The 20,664-nt window shown below is 41.4% G+C and overlaps 1 protein-coding gene across 4 annotated transcripts in view; it reads left to right on the forward strand.

Moving 5' to 3' along the window:
* Positions 1 to 20,664, forward strand: part of NEDD4L (NEDD4 like E3 ubiquitin protein ligase) — a gene marked incomplete at its 5' end in the record, with an annotated part of 305,674 nt that overhangs the window by 85,133 nt on the left and 199,877 nt on the right. Inside the window, one exon of one of the 4 annotated variants that reach the window (XM_081320519.1) lies at positions 4,857 to 4,901. The exons of the other annotated variants lie outside the window; for them this stretch is intronic. Of the gene's footprint in view, positions 1 to 4,856; positions 4,902 to 20,664 lie in introns of those variants that run through there. 4 annotated transcript variants of the gene reach the window in all.

The following is a 20,664-nucleotide window of genomic DNA, read 5'->3' on the forward strand; positions in this document are numbered from 1 at the left end:
AGCTTCCTCATACCAGGAGCTTAATGCCCTTGTGAAGCATCAGAAAGTTTAGCATGCTCTTCAGGAATCAAGTGGCTATATGTGCCATGTGGTAACGCAATGCTGTGGTTTTGCAAGCTTCTGCAGTGGTATAACATTCAGGTGAAACTGGAACTGGTATCTATGGGTTCAACAGACGCAATACGCAAATAACATAGTCGAAGGACTGAATTGCACCTGCTGGATCATTGCAGATGTTCTGGCTAGCTTTATGCTGATTTCTTTCTGCTTTTTAATTCTTCAGCTTCTATAGGGGAGGGAGGGAGACAGAGAAGGACTTTGTGTATGTGTATGTATAGTACAACTAGGTAGTGCTTTGAGCTGAAACTTTGAAAGTTGCTTAGGAGTGCATACATAGCAACTGCCGGTGTCTGCAGAATCTGAAAGCACCTGTACCTTTGTCTAGAATGGCTTAACGGCTGCAATGTTTGTTTATTAGAACAAGAAGAATTTGAATTTCTTCATAAGAGCTAGATACTTGGTTGACCCGAAATAGAATTTCGTGAAAAGAATGCAAGAGTGCTTTGATTTAGAGTACTCTGGTCAAAAAGGATTTGGATGAGGTACTAATTTAAGCAAAGGCTTAGTTTTTTAATTCCATTTATATCCCGCCCTTCTCTGAAGACTCAGGGCGGCTTTACAAACGTAGCTTCAGGTTGTGACTGGAGTGTCTTGAAGACTATATAATAAAAAACCTCTGCTTGTCAGGAATAAGAAAGAAAAATAATAATGTGAACATTGGTTCACCCCTTTACTTTAAATTTAAGTATGTAATTGGAATTGACAGAAATGCAATTTTACTGTATTTTTGTTGATGGGATTATGAATTCATCATAATTTGCCTACTACTTAAATACACTGCATATTCTGGGTTTGGTTTTTTTTGTGTTTTTTTTTGCTTCAATTTGTTAGATGAGTGATTTTCATGAAATCTTATGCCTTTTGGAGCTTAACAGAAAGTTAATAAAACTATTGTGCCACTAGCATCTCTTAAAACTCCTCAGTGAAAGTATTTCAGGGAAAGTCATTTGGAGGGGGGAGGGGAAACCCTTATTACTCTTGTTTCTGTTTACACTGTAACAGAGGGGATTAAAGAAAAAAGATTAAGGGTGTTTTAGTGTTTTTGTACTGAACAAATGAAACGATTGCATGAACTTTTTCCCCACAAGTATAAATGTAATTTTTCAGAATCATTTATGATGGATTATGTTTTGATTCTCAGAGGAAAACTTCTGTACTTTTAAGGTAATTTATAGCACATAATACTGTAATTAGACGTGTTTAGATAGGGAGGAGCCTGAGGTTATCCATGTTTGTTGATATGTGTGTATCAGAAAAGTCTAGATAGTGGACATGACTCCACAAGCAACGCCTCATCCTTTTTTGCATGTGAGGCTTGTAAAAAAAACCCACCCACCCACACACACACACACACAAACAAGGCTTTAATCACACGGCTGCAGTTGCCAATGTGTCTCTGTTGACTTCCCTATGAAGAACCTCCCTCGCCTTTCAGTGCACCCTGAAACAGTTTACATATAGATAGAATGAAGTCACCCATAAGAATTGTTTTAATTTGGAGAATTAAAGGATGCAAGGAGAGATAGTTTGGTGTACTGGTTAAGGCATCGGGCTAGAAACCAGGAGTCTGTCGGTTCCCGTCTCACTTTGGACAAAAAAAGCTGGCTAGGTGACATTGGCCAGTCACTTTCCTTCAGCCCTGGGAAGCAGGCAATGGAAAATCACTTCTGAAAAGCCTTGCCAAGAAAACTGCAGGGACTTGTCCAGGCAGTCTCCGACATTTGGAGTAGAGAAGGGAAGAAAAAAAAGAACACAATAGTTGGCAACGAAAGTGAAACTCCAAATCCTTTAAAAAAACAAAAACAAAACCTCTCAACATGGCTGGCTGGGGAATTCTGGGAGTTGAAGGCCACATGTCTTAAAGTTGCCAAGATTGAGAAACGCTACCTTAGAGGCTGATCTTCAGTTAGTCAGTCTAGCAAATCATCCAGGCCGTGCTATACAGTAAATGTAACAACTCCTCAGATATTGAGATTTGCCCATTTTGTATTGATTTCTAGATAATACCTCTAGAACAGGAATGTCAAACTGCCGGCCCGCAGGGCGGATGCATCATGACAAAACCGCACCCTCCCCATTGCCGGCAATGGGGGAAAAAAATTCACGATATGTTGCGCGAGGTCACGTGACGTCGTGAGTTTGACACGCCTGCTCTAAAAGCTTACTATTTTTCTGTGCCACCACCACACACTAAAGCGAAAGTGAACACGATCCCTGTATGTTCAAATAGGAGGACGGTCCGGTTCACTGATGCTATGTCACAGCAGAGTCAGAAATCAAAGTATTCTAGGGGGCCAGCTCAGAGTAGTTCCCTTGCATGTGTGAATGCACTTTTTTCAGAGGTGCACCTCTTCTTCTCGATTGATGGCTCGTATTTCTATCCTCTTCTTACTTCAGATGCTCTGGTTGGTTCACATGAGAGCAGACTCCCTTCGTAGAATAGGTACAAGATGGACCATCTTTTGCAGCCTGTTTATTTTTCTTTTCTTTTTCTTTAGTTCTGTTAAGTACTGCTTAGGGCCAAACAAAAGGCAAGTTATAAAAAAATAGTAAACTTTTGCAATATTCTTTTATTATTATTGCACGCAAGCTGTTTTGCTACCCTTTCCTCTTCTTTGATCTTGAAGTAGTTAGCACCTTCAGGCAGCCCACCCCAGGTACCTCCCAGCTTGTCTGTTGCTTGTGCAAACAATGAGTAACAGGAATTGCAATGTCACTGGAGGGCACTGGGTTGGGGGCAGGGAGTCTTAAAATAAGAGACCATGCTCGGGGTGGTGGTGGGGGAAACTGTCTCTCCTCCTCTTCCTCCTCTATTTTATATCACTCTTTTTCAGGAGGGGCCTAGAGCTCTACCAAAAATAGTAAAACATTTTAAAAATTGCTTCCCTGTTTGTGCACATGTTACAGATTGGTTCCTAAGAAGCTGGAAAACTACAACCTGGGATTTAACTCTCTGTTGGCCTGGCTAAGGTGTCAGGAGTCGGGAATGTGTGGTTTTTCATTCCAGATTTTGCATTCGGAATCGGGAGCCTTTCAGCTTAAGCTCTTATATATTGTTTAGTTGTTCTATGGGTAGGGCTGGCCAAGGCTTGGTCAGTATGAAAGAATCTGTGAAGCTAATTGCTTGTACCAACGAGACACAGGTAGGATTGTGTTAACATGCCCTGAGTTTGCCTGATTTATGTTGTTCTTTTTTTAAAAACCTCTCTGCATCTATGGACTTTCTGCCTCTTTCAAAGTAAGTTTGATTCCTATGCAGGGTGAAAGAGAGCTGAGAAAAATCTAAAACTTCTGCAGATTCTTTTCTCTAGGCTTCTCTATCTGGTTGCGTAAAGACCTGGTTAATAATTGTCTGGAATGAACACACACAGAGGATTCTTGTCTATTTGCTGTGTGAATGTGTAGCACTGTTGTGCTGGATAGTTGGGAAACACTCCAATGGTATGAGGTACTGTATGTGTGCACAAGAGTGAAGCGTGCAAAAAGATAATGGTAACGTTTCATAAGAGATAGCCTTAGTCTGCTTCAGAAGATAAAAATGCACAGTGAAGAAAACCCAAAGCCACAAGAATTAATCTCTTTATCAGGACCACGCAGAAGAGAGCACCTTTGCAAATTTCCAAAGTTTTTATCAGGTTTGGCTAGTTGTGAAATTAAACTAGGAGGTTGCAAGTGAAAAAATATATACAGGTGGTTCTCAACCTACGACTATTCATTTAGCAACTGTTCAAACACTGGAAAAAAATGACTTAATTGCATTTATAACCATTGCAGCATCCCCATGGTTATATGATCAAAAATCAGGTGCTTTGCAAACCTGTGTTTAGGACAGTTGCAGAATCCCAAAGTCATGTGATCACCATTTGCAGCCTTCCCACCTGAATTCTGACAAGCATAGGCAATGGAGGAAGTTGGATTCACTTAACAGCTGCAGTGATTCGCATAACTACTATGGCAAAACAGGTCATAAAACCAGGCATGGCTCAGTTAACAACTCCCTTGCTTAGCAATGGAAATACTCCTCCCGATTGTGGATGTAAGCGGGCTGGACTAGAAGGCCTCCAAGGTCCTTTCCAGCCCTATGGTTTTGTGGTTCTGTGACAACTTGTATAGAAAACTAAGCAAGTTGGCAGGTTCTCCAGCTTTCGTTATAAAAAAAATTGTGGTTGTAAAAAATCCAGTTATGTAACAGGAACATGCTCAATGAACTTTTCAGAAATGAACCTGTAATAAAATACCAGTGACAGTTTTCTCTTTGAATCAGGAAAACCAAGCCACTATTCATGTCTGTGATTAACATTCATAAGAAATATAAAGTAATTATACAATAAGAGCAAAGGGGGGAAAATAGCCTTTAGAATGGCCATTGTTTTCACAGAGTTGGCTTCTAAATCATTTATCAGGGTCAGCCACAGAGAAATAATCTACGCAAAGCTTTTCCTAGTGGAAAATCAAATCCAGAAGCTTCCAGTGTTTGACGTCAGGCTGAAGTTTCAAAGCGACTGCAACTGCAAAACCCAGAGCACTGCATAGCCTCATTTATACTCCCCCAAGATAGCAGCACCATAGCTCCAGGGCATGTGCCTGATTTTCAGTGCCAGGATTTTCAAGTGCTGTTGTAAAGGTGGCACACCCAGGTTGATGGAAGGGGTGGTTTCTGTTGCTCAATTCCCTACTTTAAAGTTGAGGTGGGAGTGGTGTTGGCTAACACAAGGAGGAAACAGTTCAGTCTTCCAGTGTGCAGCTCACTGGTGGTGAATGTGAACCAGTGCTTGGAAAAGGTAAGCAAAGCCAGTTCAGTGAGGGGGGCTGTAGGAGAAGGTTGCCCTGGAATACAGAAGCAGGAGAGGTAGGAGAAACTGTAGGAGAAAAACTGTTGTCTTAGCAAGCTTGGATTATTATCAGCCGGGAAAAGAAGTAAAGAGCTAACTTGGGATTCCAGCTACATTTAGAATCTCATCCCTTTAAGATGGATTACTTAAGAAGACCGGTATTTACCTTAATTATGCCAAGCTCATCACCGCGTGAAGTAGTTTCTGGTGCTTTAGTTTCTAGCTGGATACCATCAGGTCTTTTCCAGTGCAATAGTTAATATTTCTGACTGTAGTTTTAAAATCTGTATGATATCACAGACACCACCTTTTTAGTATAACATTTCTGGCTGGCTTGCAAATAGCTTGAGTTGTTGGTATATAAATAAATAGCATAAAACGTCTTCAGACCTGAACCACTTATCTTTGTTTATATCCAGAGTCTTCTGAGAGGGATTTTTAAAGTCAGTTCTAAAACTGGGCCATTCTTATCTCAAATGCTTATAGTCTAATGATCGTCCTCCCTCCCTTCCTAAAATTACGTTGCTTTGCATTGTTTCCAAAAGATTTTGGAATTATTTGGCCTCCAGAGACCCAAGGAATTTGGCATTGTTTATTACAAGTGTTGGGAAAACTGGGAGTAAGTGCAAAAAGCTTTGCGGAGGCTTCAGGTGCCATTTCATATTGAATTACTCTGAGCCATTAACCTCCACCTCAATCCTGTCCACTTTTTGAATATAATATAATCTCTGGTATACCACATAAAGCTTGGGGAGGATGTAGAGTTGGCAAATAGTAGGCATTCTTCCAGTGCAACTATGGCAAATTGGTGCCTGCTTGCTATAAATTGTAGCTGCCTGGCATTAAGTAACAACTGAGGATGTGTCTGTTTATTCAAGCATTTATAAAGTAGCAGCCATTCTTGGATCAGGCTGCTTTCCAATTTGTTTTTTAAAAGTGATCTAAATTTGTCATTTTTGTTCTGAAAAATTGCTTTTGGTCTTTTGTATGCAGTTTTGAACTTCTACAGATAGAAGAACAGGAAAACAATTATGACAATAGCAATAGCACGTAGACTTATATAAAGCTTCATACCACTTTACAGCCCTCTCTGAGTAGTTTACAGGGTCCTCATTTTACCGACCTCAGAAGGATGGAAGGCTGAGCCAACCTTTAGCTGGTTAGGATTGAACTGCTAGCAGTCAGGAGAATTTAGCCTGCAATACTACATTCTAACCACTGTGCCACCACTACAATGAATAGAGTCCTAATATGACATTTTCAAGAAAAGGCATACCTGTAAAGTACATTTGTGAACCTAATATTTTTGTTTTATGAGTGCATTGATTGCCTGTTGGAATATGCTTGTACTTTCCAGAGGGAAGTTAATTTTACTTGTTGAAGGTATAACAAGTAAGTAGTAACAGCCTCCCAAGAACAAGAAAAAGTTTAGTCTTCCCAATCTGCTTACCATCTAGCTTGGAAGGTGGGACTTGCAAGTTGGGGGTCTGGCTGCTGTAGGCTACTATTGGTCCAGCTTCCCCTTAAAACGTACAGAAGAGGACATCAGGCTGGGGAAGCTGGACCTACAGTATTGCAAGTTCATTTGAATGAGAGCTTTGTTTTTTTCCAAACTTCTGACAGACAAAGTCAATGGGTGAAGCTGGATGATTCACTTAACAATTCCAGTGATCTGCTTAACAAACATGGCCAAAATGGTTGTGAAATCAGATGTGACTCACTTAATGACCACCTTGTTTAGTAATGGAATTTCTGGTTCTAATTATGGTCGCACGTTGAGGACTACCTGTATATGTGTTCCTGATTCAGAGCCTTGTCATACTCTTTTTGCCTTTCACTTTTGCCTTACTGTCTCACACTTCAGAATCTGCTGGTTGAGCCATCAGTTGAAAGCAGTTGCATGTTTACGTTCTCTGCGTTCCTGCTCTGAGAATGCAAGCAGAGTTAACGTCGGAATTCAGCACTATCAGCATGCAACTAGCCAACCAACCTCCCTGAGAACTGCCAGTCACTGACAAAATCCTTCCTATTCTTTCAAAGTCTGCTTGTACCTGGAACAGAACCCCCCCCTCCCCCGCCGCCCCACGGAGCTTCACAAAGCTCTCTCTCCAGGTAGCTGTTGTACTTTTTATATTCTAGTGCTTTACTTGTTTTTGTTGTGAGACCACCTAGTTTCATTTTGGAGATGGACGGCCTAGAAATGTGATGGATGGATGGACGGACTGACTGACTGAATGTCTATGGAGATTCTCAACCCCCCCCCACCAGGTCATGATTGTCCCAAAGGTGCTTTTCAAAAGGCAGCAGGACTTCCATGGTTTTTTTCCTTGGAAAAATTTCTCTTCCCATCCAAGACCCTCCTTCACTTTTCGTGAAGTGTAGAAGGATCTTGGATGAGAAGCAAAATGTTTTCGAAGAAAAAAAACAAAACCAGGGAAGCCCTGATGCCTTTTGAAAAGCACCTTTGGGACTGATTGGTTGATTGATTGACTGACTATCTCAGGGATGTCAAACTGCTGGCAGGCGGGCTGGATGCGTCATCCGGAAGCCGCGCCCATCCCATTGCCCACAATGGCAAAACCGGCCCGATACATTGCACAATGTCACGTGATGTCGCGACTTTGACATGTCTGGACTAACTAATCGAAAAGCAAACAGATGAACCATCCTCTCTCAGCCATCCTTCCCCACCCCCTTAGGTTAAGCTTATTATCAATGTCCATCTTTTTGTCTTTTTTGGGGGGGGATAGATTGACATATTTACAAATCGCTTGGGTGCAGTTATTCACTATTTTTCTCTTATTTTCAGTTGACACTCTTATAAATGAAGGCGTTGTCAACGCTAGATACTGTTTTATTGCTGTTGATATTGCACATATGATGTCAAAGAGGAGTAGGCAGAAGGCCTGCCAGTGCTAAGAGAGACGTCCTTGGGCATATACAGAATTGACACTGGGCATTGCCGTTGGGATCTGCAGAGTGCCTAGCTCACATTGATTTACCTTGTGGTAGCTTGCACGGAAGCCATGTCTGTTGTTAGCTGCGAAGTCGTGTCCGACCCATCGCAACCCTATGGACAACGTTCCTCCAGGCCTTGCTGTCCTCTACCATCTTCTGGAGTCCATTTAAGCTCACGCCTACTGCTTCAGTGACTCCATCCAGCCACCTCATTCTCTGTCGTCCCCTTCTTCTATTGCCTTCAATCTTTCCCAGCATTAGGCTCTTTTCCAGTGAGTCCTTCCTACTCATTAGGTGGCCAAAGTATTTGAGTTTTAGCTTCAGGATCTGGCCTTCTAAAGAGCAGTCAGGGTTGATCTCCTCTAGGACTGACCTGTTCGATCACCTTGCAGTCCAAGGGACTTGCAGGAGTCTTCTCCAGCACCAAGCCATGTCTAGGTTACAATAAATTATATTCTTGGTTCCTCAGATCCGCTAAGTGATCCTAGTGGCGAATTCATGAATATCAAGTCTTGGTGACTGTCATAAACGGGCTAAGAGAGCAATTAAAATGTTTGCATAAGTAAATGAATTGTCATCAGCACTTGGGCCAATGTTTATGTTGATTTGCTGCCCAAAGCAAATAGGTCAAGAAAAACCAAACAAGTTCCTTTTTAATCGTGTATAACCGCTGGAGGAAAAATAGATAACGATGCAGGCAGCTGCTGCTCTTAGATATTATTAGTCTGTCGACAGTTTCATTTATGGCTCTTGCTGTTGTAAGAAAGGATGTGGATTTTTTGCCTCCTGAGATTTGCTCAGGGCATTCTGGTGATTGATAGGCAGCGTGGAAGAATAGAGAACAGTTGTTCTCTGCTGGTGGGAGAGCTCCTCTTATTTTCTCTTATCTGAAACATTATTATGTTTTGCTTCCACTGGAAGTTCAGTAATAAGTCACACTGTGAATAAGGGACTGGTGCGCAGCTATATATTCCTACTTTGCCTCATTTTTTTGATCAAGCACACACATTGCATCCAAGCAAGCTAGTCTGGAAAGTCAACAAGGTTGGTGAATGACTCTGGCATTATTGGAGGATGTTATAGCTTTAGAGCAAGGGACGCGGTGGCTCAGTGGGTTAGGACGCTGAGCTTGTCGATCAGAAGGTCGGCAGTTTGGCGGGTCGAATCCCGAGTGCCGCGTAACAGAGTGAGCGCCTGTTACTCGTCCCAGCTTCTGCCAACCTAGCAGTTCGAAAGCACGTAAAAAATGCAAGTAGAAAAATAGGGACCACTCCGGTGGGAAGGTAACAGCGTTCCGTGCCCCTTTGGCGTCTAGTCATGCCGGCCACATGACCACGGAGACGTCCTCGGACAAGCGCTGGCTCTTCGGCTTTGAAACGGAGATGAGCACCGGCCCCTAGAGTCGGAAACGACTAGCACACATGTGCGGGGGAACCTTTACCTTTACCTTTACCTTATAGCTTTAGATACACAAAAAACCATGAAGCTGCTCTTGCCTCAGCACCTCTTTTGTTACCATGGTGTTTTTCACTCTTGAACATACAAGAGAGTTAGTTTGAAAGCAATGTGCGATACAGGCAGTCCTCAACTTACAACCACAACGAAGCCCAAAATTTCTGTTGCATAAGCGAGATAGTTGCTAAGTGAGGTTTGCCCCACTTTATTAGCTTTCTTGCCACACTTGTTAAGTGACTCACTGTGGTTGTTTCCCCATTGACTTTGCTTGTCAGCAGTTTGCAAAAGTTGATCACATGGACCCTGGGAGACTGCAACTATAGTAAATATGAGCCAGCTGCCAAGCCTCTGAATTTTGATCACATGAAACATGGGGATGCTGCAGTGTTTGTAAGTGTGAAAAACAGTCAGAAGTCACTTTTCCAATGCTGTTGTAACTTCCAACAGTCCTAAATAAATGATTGTAAGTCAAGAACTACCTGTATAGGAAATGTTCTTCACCTTGCATGCAGTGGGTCTGATTGTGACCAAGATCATTTTGTTAATGTTCATTCCAAATGCTAGTAATAATAAAAATAATAACTAGTGCTAATCATGACCAGTTATGATATGTTGTATTGTTTTACCTGGGGATGTATCCACTTTAGATAGTCCTTGACTTTCAATTGTAATTGAGCCAGGCAATTATGGTTATAAGTCATGATGTACATAAAGTGGGTCACACTTGACTGGACCCATTTTTATATTCTTTTATTCATGGTAGTTAAGCTAATGGGCAGGTCAAAAAATGAATCCATTGTTCATATGAGCCAGTTTTTGTGGGAAACGGGAAATACCGGTTTCTGGCAAAAATATTGAACTTTGAAACTGGGTCAAAGTCTCTTTTAGGGTCATCCATAATAACTTTGATTGGTCACTAAGCAACTGGTCAAGGGTTATCTGTAGTTGAATGCCATAACTATGGTTTACATTATACTATGCTTAGTATAATGTTGCATCTACACAGAAATAGACTTTTAGTGGGGAAGTGTCCAGCATCTGGATAGGACGAATAGAAGGCACAAGTAGAGGATGGGGAAGACCTTGGCTTGGTAGTGCTATTCGTGAAAAGAATCTAGTTGTTCTAGTACAGGGGTCTCCAAGCTTGGCAACTTTTTAAGAGTTGTAGACTTCAACTGGCAGAATTCTGGGAGCTGAAGTCCACAAGTCTTAAAGTTGCCACACTTGGAGAAGCCTGTTCCAGTAGATCACAAACTGAACATGATCTAGCAATGTGGTGCAACTGCTGAAAAAGGCAAAGGCAATATCGGGGCACCTTAAGAGATACACAGAGGCAAGGTGACAACTAGTAATTGTTCACTTTGCTTTAGCCTAGAGAGGCCCCAGTTGTCCCACTGCTTAAAAGGACATCAACAAATTGGAGAAGTTCAGAGGTGGGTTACGAAGGTGAGACTGGAAACCAAATTCTGCAAAGAATACTTTGGGAAGAGGTTTTATTGGCAGAAAAGAAGAATGAAGGAAGATACAACAGCATGTTTCAGAAACCAAATGGCTGTTATTTAGAGGAGTAAATAGTCTTGGTCTCTGTTGCTCTAAAGAGCAGGACAAGAATCAATAAATTAAAACTAAGGGGAGGGGATTCAGGTTAGATATTAGGGGAATTTCCTAATGTCAAGAGCTGTTCCCTATAAATTGCTATGTTCCCCTTCAGTACAGGTAGGTCTTCAAACAGAGCCTAGCTAGGCATCTGTCTGAAATGCTTTAGCAATTCCTACTGAATAAGGGTCTAGTCCGCATGTTCAGTCAGGGACCTTGGAACTCTGTGATTCTGTGATAAGAGAGCACATGCCAGTCATAAAAACAATGCTGCAGGATATGTTGTGAATAGGGAGCAACAGATTGCTTTGTTAGCTGCTTTGCTGACAGCATTAAGTCCAGCAATAAATGTCACTTCTTCTCTCAGGTCAGCATTTCCCATGAATTGGGGAGCCAATTAAGCTCACTGCTGAGTTGATCAGCCTTTTTGAGAGCCAGTTTGATAAAGTTATTAAGGAATCAGGCTAGAAACCCCAGAGAATGTGAGTTCTAATGCGGCCTTAGGCACAAAACCAGCTGCGTAACCTTGGACTAGTCACTTTCTTTCAGTCCCAGGAAGGAAGCAGTAGCAAACCATTTCTGAAAATCCTTTGCCAATAAAACTATTGGGAATTGTCCAGGCAGTCTCCAAGAATCAGACATGAGTGAACGGAAGAAAAAAAAATAAATCAGCCAGAAATCTTACCTTGCCAGAAAGCTATACCTAGTGGTGCCCTTTTTCAAAATGTGCATTGAATCCTGTTGGACGAAGAAATAAGCCTGATACTTTAAGCACCTCCATTGATATGTATTTTCCTTAGTGTTTAAAATCAAATAAAAGCTATGGGAGTCTTTGCTGCTTCCTATCTTCTTGAGATCTATTTGGAAGTAACTCATCTAGCAACCAGTCTTGTGTTGTCCAGGGCACTAAGGGTGGTGTGGAAGTTCACTCATTATTTTATGGCTATTTATCACAAGGGATGCGGTGACTCAGTGGGTTAGGACGCTGAGCTTGTCGATCAGAAGGTTGGCAGTTTGGCGGGTCGAATCCCAAGTGCTGCATAACAGAGCTAGCGCCTGTTACTCGTCCCAGCTTCTGCCAACCTAGCAGTTCGAAAGCATGTAAAAAATGCAAGTAGAAAAAATAGGGACCACTACGGTGGGAAGGTAACAGCATTCTGTGCGCCTTTGGCATCTAGTCATGCCGGCCACATGACCACGGGGACGTCCTTGGACAAGCGCTGGCTCTTCGGCTTTGAAACGGAGATGAGCACCGGCCCCTAGAGTCGGAAACGACTAGCACGCATGTGCGGGGGAACCTTTACCTTTATCACAAGGAAGGTCTGGTGGATGCAATTCCTTTGAACAAGCTGTGTAAATATCATTTTAAGAAACATGCTGGTTCAATTTAAAGACAGTGGATATTAAGGCTATGAAAGATCCAAGTTTCACATTGATGAAAAAAAACCCCACTGTAAGCCAGTTTTGACAAATCTGATACCCTCCACATGTGTTGAAACTATACTACCCTTTTTCCCCCCTAAGATTATAGCCGTCTTTATAGCTGAGGTTGACACAGTAGTTGTTTAAGGATAAGTGAAACATCAGTTTTCGTTTTCCTCATTTTCTCCTTTTTCCCATTGTAACATTTTTCTATCAGTAATCTCTTTTTAACAATATTCTGCATCCAGCCTGTACAAGGTAGTACAGCCATTTGTTTAGTGACCATTTGAAGTTACAACAGCACTGAAAAAGTGACTTATGACCAGATTTCACACTTCAGATCATTGCAGCATCCCATGGTCATGTGATCAGAATTCAGGCACTTCGCAACTGATATGCATTTGTGACAGTTGCAGCATCCCAGGGTCATTTATAACCTTCCCCGTCAGCTTCCAACAAAGTCAATGGGGGAAGCCAGATTCGCCTAACAATCACTTAACAACTGCAGTGTTTTGAATAGAATAGAATAGAATAGAATAGAATAGAATAGAATAGAATAGAATAGAATAGAATAGAATAGAATAGAATAGAATAGAATAGAATAGAATAGAATAGAATAGAATAGAATAGAATGGGACCTTGGAGGTCTTCTAGTTCAGCCCCCTGCTCAAGCAGGAGAACCTATACCACAGGTCTGCAACCCGCGGCTCCGGAGCCGCATGCGGCTCTTTCAGCCGTCTCCTGCGGCTTCCAGTCCTCTGCCATGTGCAGTACAAAAAAAAAAAAAGTGGGACTAAAAAAGTTCAACCAATCAATTCAAATATGCAGGGTAGGTGCATATCTCACCTTGGCTCCACTCTTCAGTCAAACCCTGTTCTGCGCATGTATGCGCATGTGCACACATTTTTTTGCGGCTCCCAGTTTTTCGTTTTGTCAGGGAACCGGTTCCGAGTGGCTCTTTCACTGTTTCAGGTTGCTGACCCCTGACCTATACCATCTTAGACAGGTGAATGTCTAGTCTCTTCTTAAAAATCTCCAGTGATGGAGCGCCCATGATTTCTGGGGGTAAGCTGTTCCACTGGTTGATTGTCCTCACTTGTCAGAAAGTTTCTCCTTAATTCCAGGTTGCTTCTCTCTTTGATCAGTTTCCAACCACTGTTTCTCGTCTTTCCCTCTGGTGCTTTGGTGAACAACCTGGCCCCCTCTGCCTTGTGGCAGCCTCTCAGATACTGGAACACTGCTATCATGTCTCCCCTATTTCTTCTTTTCTTTAGACTAGCCAGACCCAAGTGCAGTAGCTGTTCTTCGTATGTTTTGCTTACCAACTATGGCAAAAAAGATCGTCAAATGAGGTGCAGCTCTCTTAACAACTGCCTCACTTAGCAACAGAAATGTTGGCCTCATTTCGTAATGCACTTTTTTCCCCTTAATGGGTGTGTGAGATTGTTTTTCTTAAGATTTGCACCCCCTCTACTATACGTAGAGATACATGATTGTATATTATGCTAGTGCCAGAAATTTCTGAAAAAGTTGGAATTTGGCATGGAAATTGAATTTGTTTTTTGTTTAAGATTTGGAGATGTTAATTAGGAGCTGGCTGAATTCTGCCATAATTCTTAGGTAACATCCAAGAGGAATAAGTAATTACAGTGAAAATCTCTTTTCCTAAATTTGTCTGCAGCAATTGGTGAAAATATCTACTGGGGTAAAGCTTGTAATTTCAAGATCTGATCTATTCTACCATTGTGTTTCAGAATGTAAGAATGAAAAAGTAGAAATAAGATCATTTATTTGTTTGAAGTTTTGGCCAAAGCAGTTACAGGTTGCCCTCAACTTACAATAATTCATTTAAGGACTATTCAAAGTTACAATGGCATCGAAAAAAGTGACCGTTTTTCACACAACTGTTGCAGCATTCCCACGGTCATGTGATCAAAATTCAGACACTTAGCAACTGACTTATATTTATGACAGTTGCAGTGTCCCAGGCTCACGTCTTTTGTGACCTTCTGACAAGCAAAGTCAATGGGGAAGCCAGATTCACTTAACAACCAGATCACTAATTTAACAACTGCAGTGATTCACTTAGCAACTTTGGTAAAAAAAGGTCGTAAAATGGGGCAGAACTCACTTAACAATTGTCTCACTTAGCAACAGAAATTTTGAGCTAAGTTGTGGTCGTAAGTCGAGGACTGCCTGTTCTTTTGCACTAGAGAGACAACGTCACCTATTGGGTTTGATGCCTGAAAGGGCTGAGTTGTTTCTTTGCGGCTGTTTGGCGACATGGGGAGAGCCCATTTTACAATAGCCTTGAATATACTTCTGCAAAGCATATACGTTTGCGCTTGAGGATTAAAATGTTTATTTCTAGCCTATTTTTAGATTGTGCTGTACCCTCCTTAAAGTGGGGAGAAAGAAACCATTTTCTTGCTCAGAAGCAGCAGCTTTGGGATTAAAGAAAATTGCACAATGCCAGTGTCCTGTTCCCACAGGAAGAAAAAAAAAAGAAAGGAAATAGCTTATGGGCAAACTAACCAGTAACCACTCACTACGAAAACTTCCCATTTTTTAAAAGGGAAGTTGACAATTTGGTGCAAGTTTGCTTTTCCAGAAAGATACAAGGAATACTTTCCTTGAGGGAAACTTCGAAAATGTCTATTCGAATATTGGCTAATATTTATTTTTACTGGAATGACAGCGTGATCTGAACTGTTAACTGGTATCTGCATGATCAGCCAACTTACAAGCCTAAAGCAGTATTTCTCAACCTTGGCAACTTTAAGATGTGTGGACTTCATTCTGGGAGTTGAGAAGTTGCCACGGTTGAGAAACAGCTCCCTAAAAGTTTCTGCCAGTGTTGGCTGGCCAGTTTCGCAGCCTGTGTGTCGTCGTGCTGACTATTTATCCAATGATAACCATACCTTAATAACCAGACAGTTGCTAAAGGGCTGCGGTATTGGGCAGCCTCAGGCAGGATGTAAGAAGGCAAACTCCAAATAATATGCCTTGCAGTTAGCCATTTGGGCCACCAGATGGCCTGTTTCAAAAGGCAGAGCAGCATCTTCACCCCATTCCAGTTATACAGAGTAAAGAAAACTTTTGCAAGTTTTCCAGATCTCCCGCAGACTCCAAAGGCAACCAGGAGATTGGATTTGGTTTAGAATCCCCATCTTCAGGCTTAGTTTAAATTGCAGACATCATCGCAGAAATGTCTGAACTGATTATCTGGGCTTCCATTTTTTTTTCTTCTGCTACGGTACTGTTTTTATTCTGGAGCACACCTATGAAAGATAGTTAAGAGCAGCAAGGAAGGCAGCTTAGGCCATGCATTGCACTATCTGTGTCCGTCATAACTGGAGGAAGAAACAGCAGAAAGTGTTGGAAAAGAAAGTATAATTGAGTTTGCACACAATGCTAAACTAACACAATTTGTTTAATTACCTTCTGGTCAGCAGGGGAGGCAGGTAGTAATTTAATCTCTATTGTTTATTGTTATGTTTGGGATGCACACCTGCATATTTGTCATAACTTTTTTTAAAAAAAAGAAAGAATTAGAATTAAAACACAAATTACAATAGAACTGCAGGATGTGCGCCTTTGTGAAGGTAATTTCTTTTCCTGTTGCCACTTTCCCAGTATTTTCCTTTGCGATGTATTTGGTTAAAATAACCGAGGGACACTCTGTGTTTTACAAGGCACCACAAGGTACTGTATTTGAAGCGTAATTTAGTACAAATATTTCCGCTTTGAAAACATTTCAGGGAGGGTCTTCTCAGGGTGCCGCCGGTAAAAGATTGCCGGCGGGTAACACCCAGGGGCAGGGCCTTCTCTGTGGGTGCGCCTGCCCTCTGGAACCAGCTGCCCGTGGAGCTCAGGACTGCCCCCGACCTCCATTCATTCTGCCAGGACCTGAAGACCTGGCTCTTCGAGCTCTCCGGCCCAGGCTGAGAATTTTTAACTGGGGTTTTTATTTTTAGGGATAATTTAATCTTTTTTAACTGTTTTGTAACTTTTGTATTTTGTATTGGTTTGATTTTAAAATACCCTGTAAACCGCCCTGAGTCCTTCGGGAAAAGGCGGTATATAAATCTAATAAAATAAAATAAATAAATAAAATAAAATAAATTTCCCCAGTGATTAAAGTATTATCCTGATTCATTTTAAAACACTAGTGAGATAAACTTAATCTCATTTTTGGATTCTTTTCTTTTCCATTTATTAAGGCTGGGTTGGGTTATGATTCTACTTAAACAAACAAGCAAGAAACTAGAAGAAAAATTCAAGGCAGAATCATAAAAAGCCAACATATAGTATGTTTCTTGGTGGCAAGTAATCTTACTTTAATCCAGTTCCTAAAATCTTGTACCCTTCCTTTCCCTCCTGTTAATTTTAAAGTAACTTATGTTATTATTGTTTTAATGTTGTTTATTGGTTTTTAATGAATGTAACTTTCCTAGAGTCACTTCCAGGCAAGATGGGCAGCATGTAGAATAAATACAAGTATAAATATATCTAATATAAAAACTGAAAAAGATGGATTTCTCAGGTTATCTTCCGGGTCTTCCAAATTTTGTAGCTGCATAAAAATTCTGGCAAAAATGAAAAAGCTTCTGTGTATCAATTGATGAAAGAGAATTGTTTTCAGATTCCCTTTCAAAGAAGAAAAGTATTTGGGTGATATTCTAATAGGTAGATTACGGTTCAAGTAGTCCTCAAGTTACGACTGTAATTGAGCCCAAAATTACGGTCATAAGTTGTGGTTGTAAGTTGAGGCATCACACGACCAGACCTGATTTTATGACATTTTCTGCGGTGGTCATTAAGTGAGCACACTGAAGTTGTTAAGTAAATTGATTCTCCCCAGTGGCTGATTTATTTTTTTTGCTGGAAGCTGGAAATAAAAGCCAGAAAGAAACTGGCAAAAAAATGTTGCAAATCTTGGTCATGTGGTTACGGGATGCCACAAGCAGCCATAAAGGTGAGCCAGTTGTCAAGTACCCAAAATGCATTTTTGAGACTGCCAGAGTGTATGCGCAGCCTTTGCAACTTTGAAAACAGGACAAAAGTAGCTTCAGGGGAGGGGGGATTCATGTCATAGCAACTGGTCGTAGGTTGAGGACTATCTGTACCCATATTCTTGGACTCAATCAATTGTGAAATAACAAAGGTGCTTACATTTGTGTGTCTGTATCTTTCACTGCCGGTGATTCTTTACTGGTTTTGAATGGAGCTTACATTCCTTCTAAACAGAAGTTCTGTTCTATTCAACCTAAATTTTCTTCATTTCAGAAACATAATTGAAAGTAGTGCTGTACCTTGGTGTCCTTCCAGCCTGAAGTATCCAGAATTCTGCTATTATAGTTGATAGATTTGGCTATTGTTGGGAAACTGGTTTTTTTTCTTCCCAGTTTGAGCCTGATTTCTGCCTCCAAGGCCTCTTAGGCAGAGAAAAGATTAATTAGTTGAAACACATTTTAAAAACGAAACAATACAAGTAATCAATAATAGAACCATTAGAGATGGAGACTAAAACCTTCAAGTCCTTTAGTGGAATGAAATGGCTTTAATCAATTTCTGGAAGGTTAGGATGGAAACACATGTCCGGGGACTATATATGTCTCAGAGAAAGAAAGAGACTCAAAATAATAATAATAATAACAACAACAACAATAATTACATCAAGAAATTGCAGCTTCCTGTAATAACTCCAGCAAAGCTACAAAAAACTGCACTACTCGGAACATCTTACATTTTAAGGAGATACCTGGTTGATACCTAGGATGCTGGCAGCAACCCGTGTCAATCATTAGTGCCAGTCAGTTAGAATGTTCAGTTGACTGATGTTCAAGTTTAATGAATAAAAGTATAATAATAATAATGATGATGATTATGATGATGATGATGTTGTTGGAAGGGACCTTGGAGGTCATCTAGTCCAACCCCTTGCTCAGGCAGGAAACCCTATACCATTTCGGACAAATGGCTGTCCAGTCTCTTCTTAAAAACTTCCAGTGTTGGAGCATTCACAGCTTCTGGAGGCAGGTTGTTCCACTGGTTAATTGTTCTAACTGTCAGGTAATTTCTCCTTAGTTCTAGGTTGCCTCTCTCCTTGATAAGTTTCCATCCATTGCTTTTTGTCCTGCCTTCGGGCGCTTTGGAGAATAGCTTGACTCCCTCTTCTTTGTGGCAGCCCCTGAGATATTGGAACACTGCTATCATGTCACCCCTCACCCTTCTCTTCATTAAACTAGACATACCCAAGTCCGACAACCGTTCCTTACATGTTTTAGCCTCCAGTCCCCTGAACATCTTTGTTGCTCTTCTATGCATTCTTTCCAGAGTCTCAACATCTTTTTTCCATTGTGGTGACCAAAACTGAATGCAGTATTCCAAGTGTGGCCTTACTAAGGCATTGTAAAGTGGTATTAATACGTCACATAATCTTGAAGAAAACTCCAGTCATACTTTCTCAAGATAAATTCAAATATACAGTAGAGACAGCTCCTTTTGGGCTCATTGGATCTATTTGCAGTTGGGGCAACTATTTATGAGAATATTAAGGTCTTCCTTGCCACAAAAGCAATGCACAATAACTACTACAATATTTGTGCACCCAAGAACTGTTAGAACTCAGCCTTCCGTCCTTCCGAGGTTGGTAAAATGAGGATCCAGATTGTTGGGGGCGGGGGCAATATACAAATAATGCTTACAATTGTAAACCGCCCAGAGAGTACTGTAAAAGGCTACGGTGCGGTATATAAGCCTAACTGCTATTGCTATTGTTGTAGAAGAAACTGTTTTTTTCCCCTCCTGTTCCTCCTGCAGCTTACCAGCTTCCAGTTTAATCACCCAAAACAGTATTTCTCAATCTTGGCAGTTTTAAGATGTGTGAACTTCAATTCCCAGATTTCATGCTGGAGGAAAAGCTTTTTTAGTTGCTATTAGCATTGAACGTGGTGGTTCAATGGGTTAGGATGCTGAGCTTGTCAATCAGATGGTCGGCAGTTTGGTGGGTCGAATCCCGAGTGCCGCACAACAGAGTGAGTGCCTGTTACTCGTCCCAGCTTCTGCCAACCTAGCAGTTTGAAAACACATAAAAATGCCAGTAGAAAAATAGGGACCACTACGGTCGGAAGGTAACAGCGTTCCATGCGCTTTTGGCATCTAGTCATGCCAGCCACATGACCACGGAGACATCCTCAGACAAGCGCTGGCTCTTCGGCTTTGAAACGGAGATGAGCACCGGCCCCTAGAGTCAGAAACGACTAGCACACATGTGCGGGGGAACCTTTACCTTTACTCTTTACCTTTATCATTGTACAATAGGAGTTTGAGCATGTACATTCTCCACTGAGCTATGTTTATGAACACATTTAAGATGCTTTCTTGGCAGCAGTGTGGAAGTGATTGCAATTCCCTTTTTTGTGGTTTATTTTTTAACTCCCCAATTAAAAGACTCCCACCCAAGTGCCAACCTGGGCCCAACCCTGCTTACCTGGGTCTAAGATCACCCCTGGCCAGCTAGGGGCTGCCCTCTGTTCTGGCACACACCTCCTAGCAAAGTTGTAAAGTGCCTTGTGCCCCACCTGTAGTCTAAGAATTTGGGATAGTAAGAAAGTAAGACAGCTAAGTATCGGCTGGCTGCTCTTTGAAAGCATAAATAATAACCACTGCAGTGCAAGTGGAGGCAGCATACACAAGCAGTCCTTGACTTACAACCATTCACTTAGTGACCGTTCAAAGTTACAATGGCAAGTCCTTCTACTTATGACCATCTCAGCATCCTCGCAGTCATGTGATCGAAATCCAAGTACCTGGCAGTCAGCATGTATTTATGACGGTTGCCGCATCCCAGAGTCATGTGATTGCCGTTTGTGATTTTTTCCCCCAGCCAGCTTTTAACAAGCAAAGTGAATGGGAGAAGCTGGCTTTGCTTAATGACCACATTATCTACTTAACTGCAGCGATTCATTTAACAACCGTGGCAAAAAAAACCACCATAAAATTAAGCATGATTCACTTAACAACCACCTTGCTTAGCAACAGAAAATCTGGTCCCAAGTATGGTTATAACTGTATAGAGTTTTTTTTTGCTACCAAAACAAAAAACAGTTGAATTGGAGGAGAGCAGCCAACCATGAACCTGAGAGCTTTAAATGAAACTTCAATCCGAGGTTAGCTGTAAACCAAGAATTTAGGGCTTTTTTTGCCACTTTTCCCTAGCTGAAGACCAAGAACCACTTCAGTTATTTTCTGTGGAACACCCAAACTCTTGCCCAGT

Source organism: Vipera berus (genome assembly GCF_964194415.1).
Source record: "Vipera berus genome assembly, chromosome: 2".
NCBI classification, from domain to species: domain Eukaryota; kingdom Metazoa; phylum Chordata; class Lepidosauria; order Squamata; family Viperidae; genus Vipera; species Vipera berus.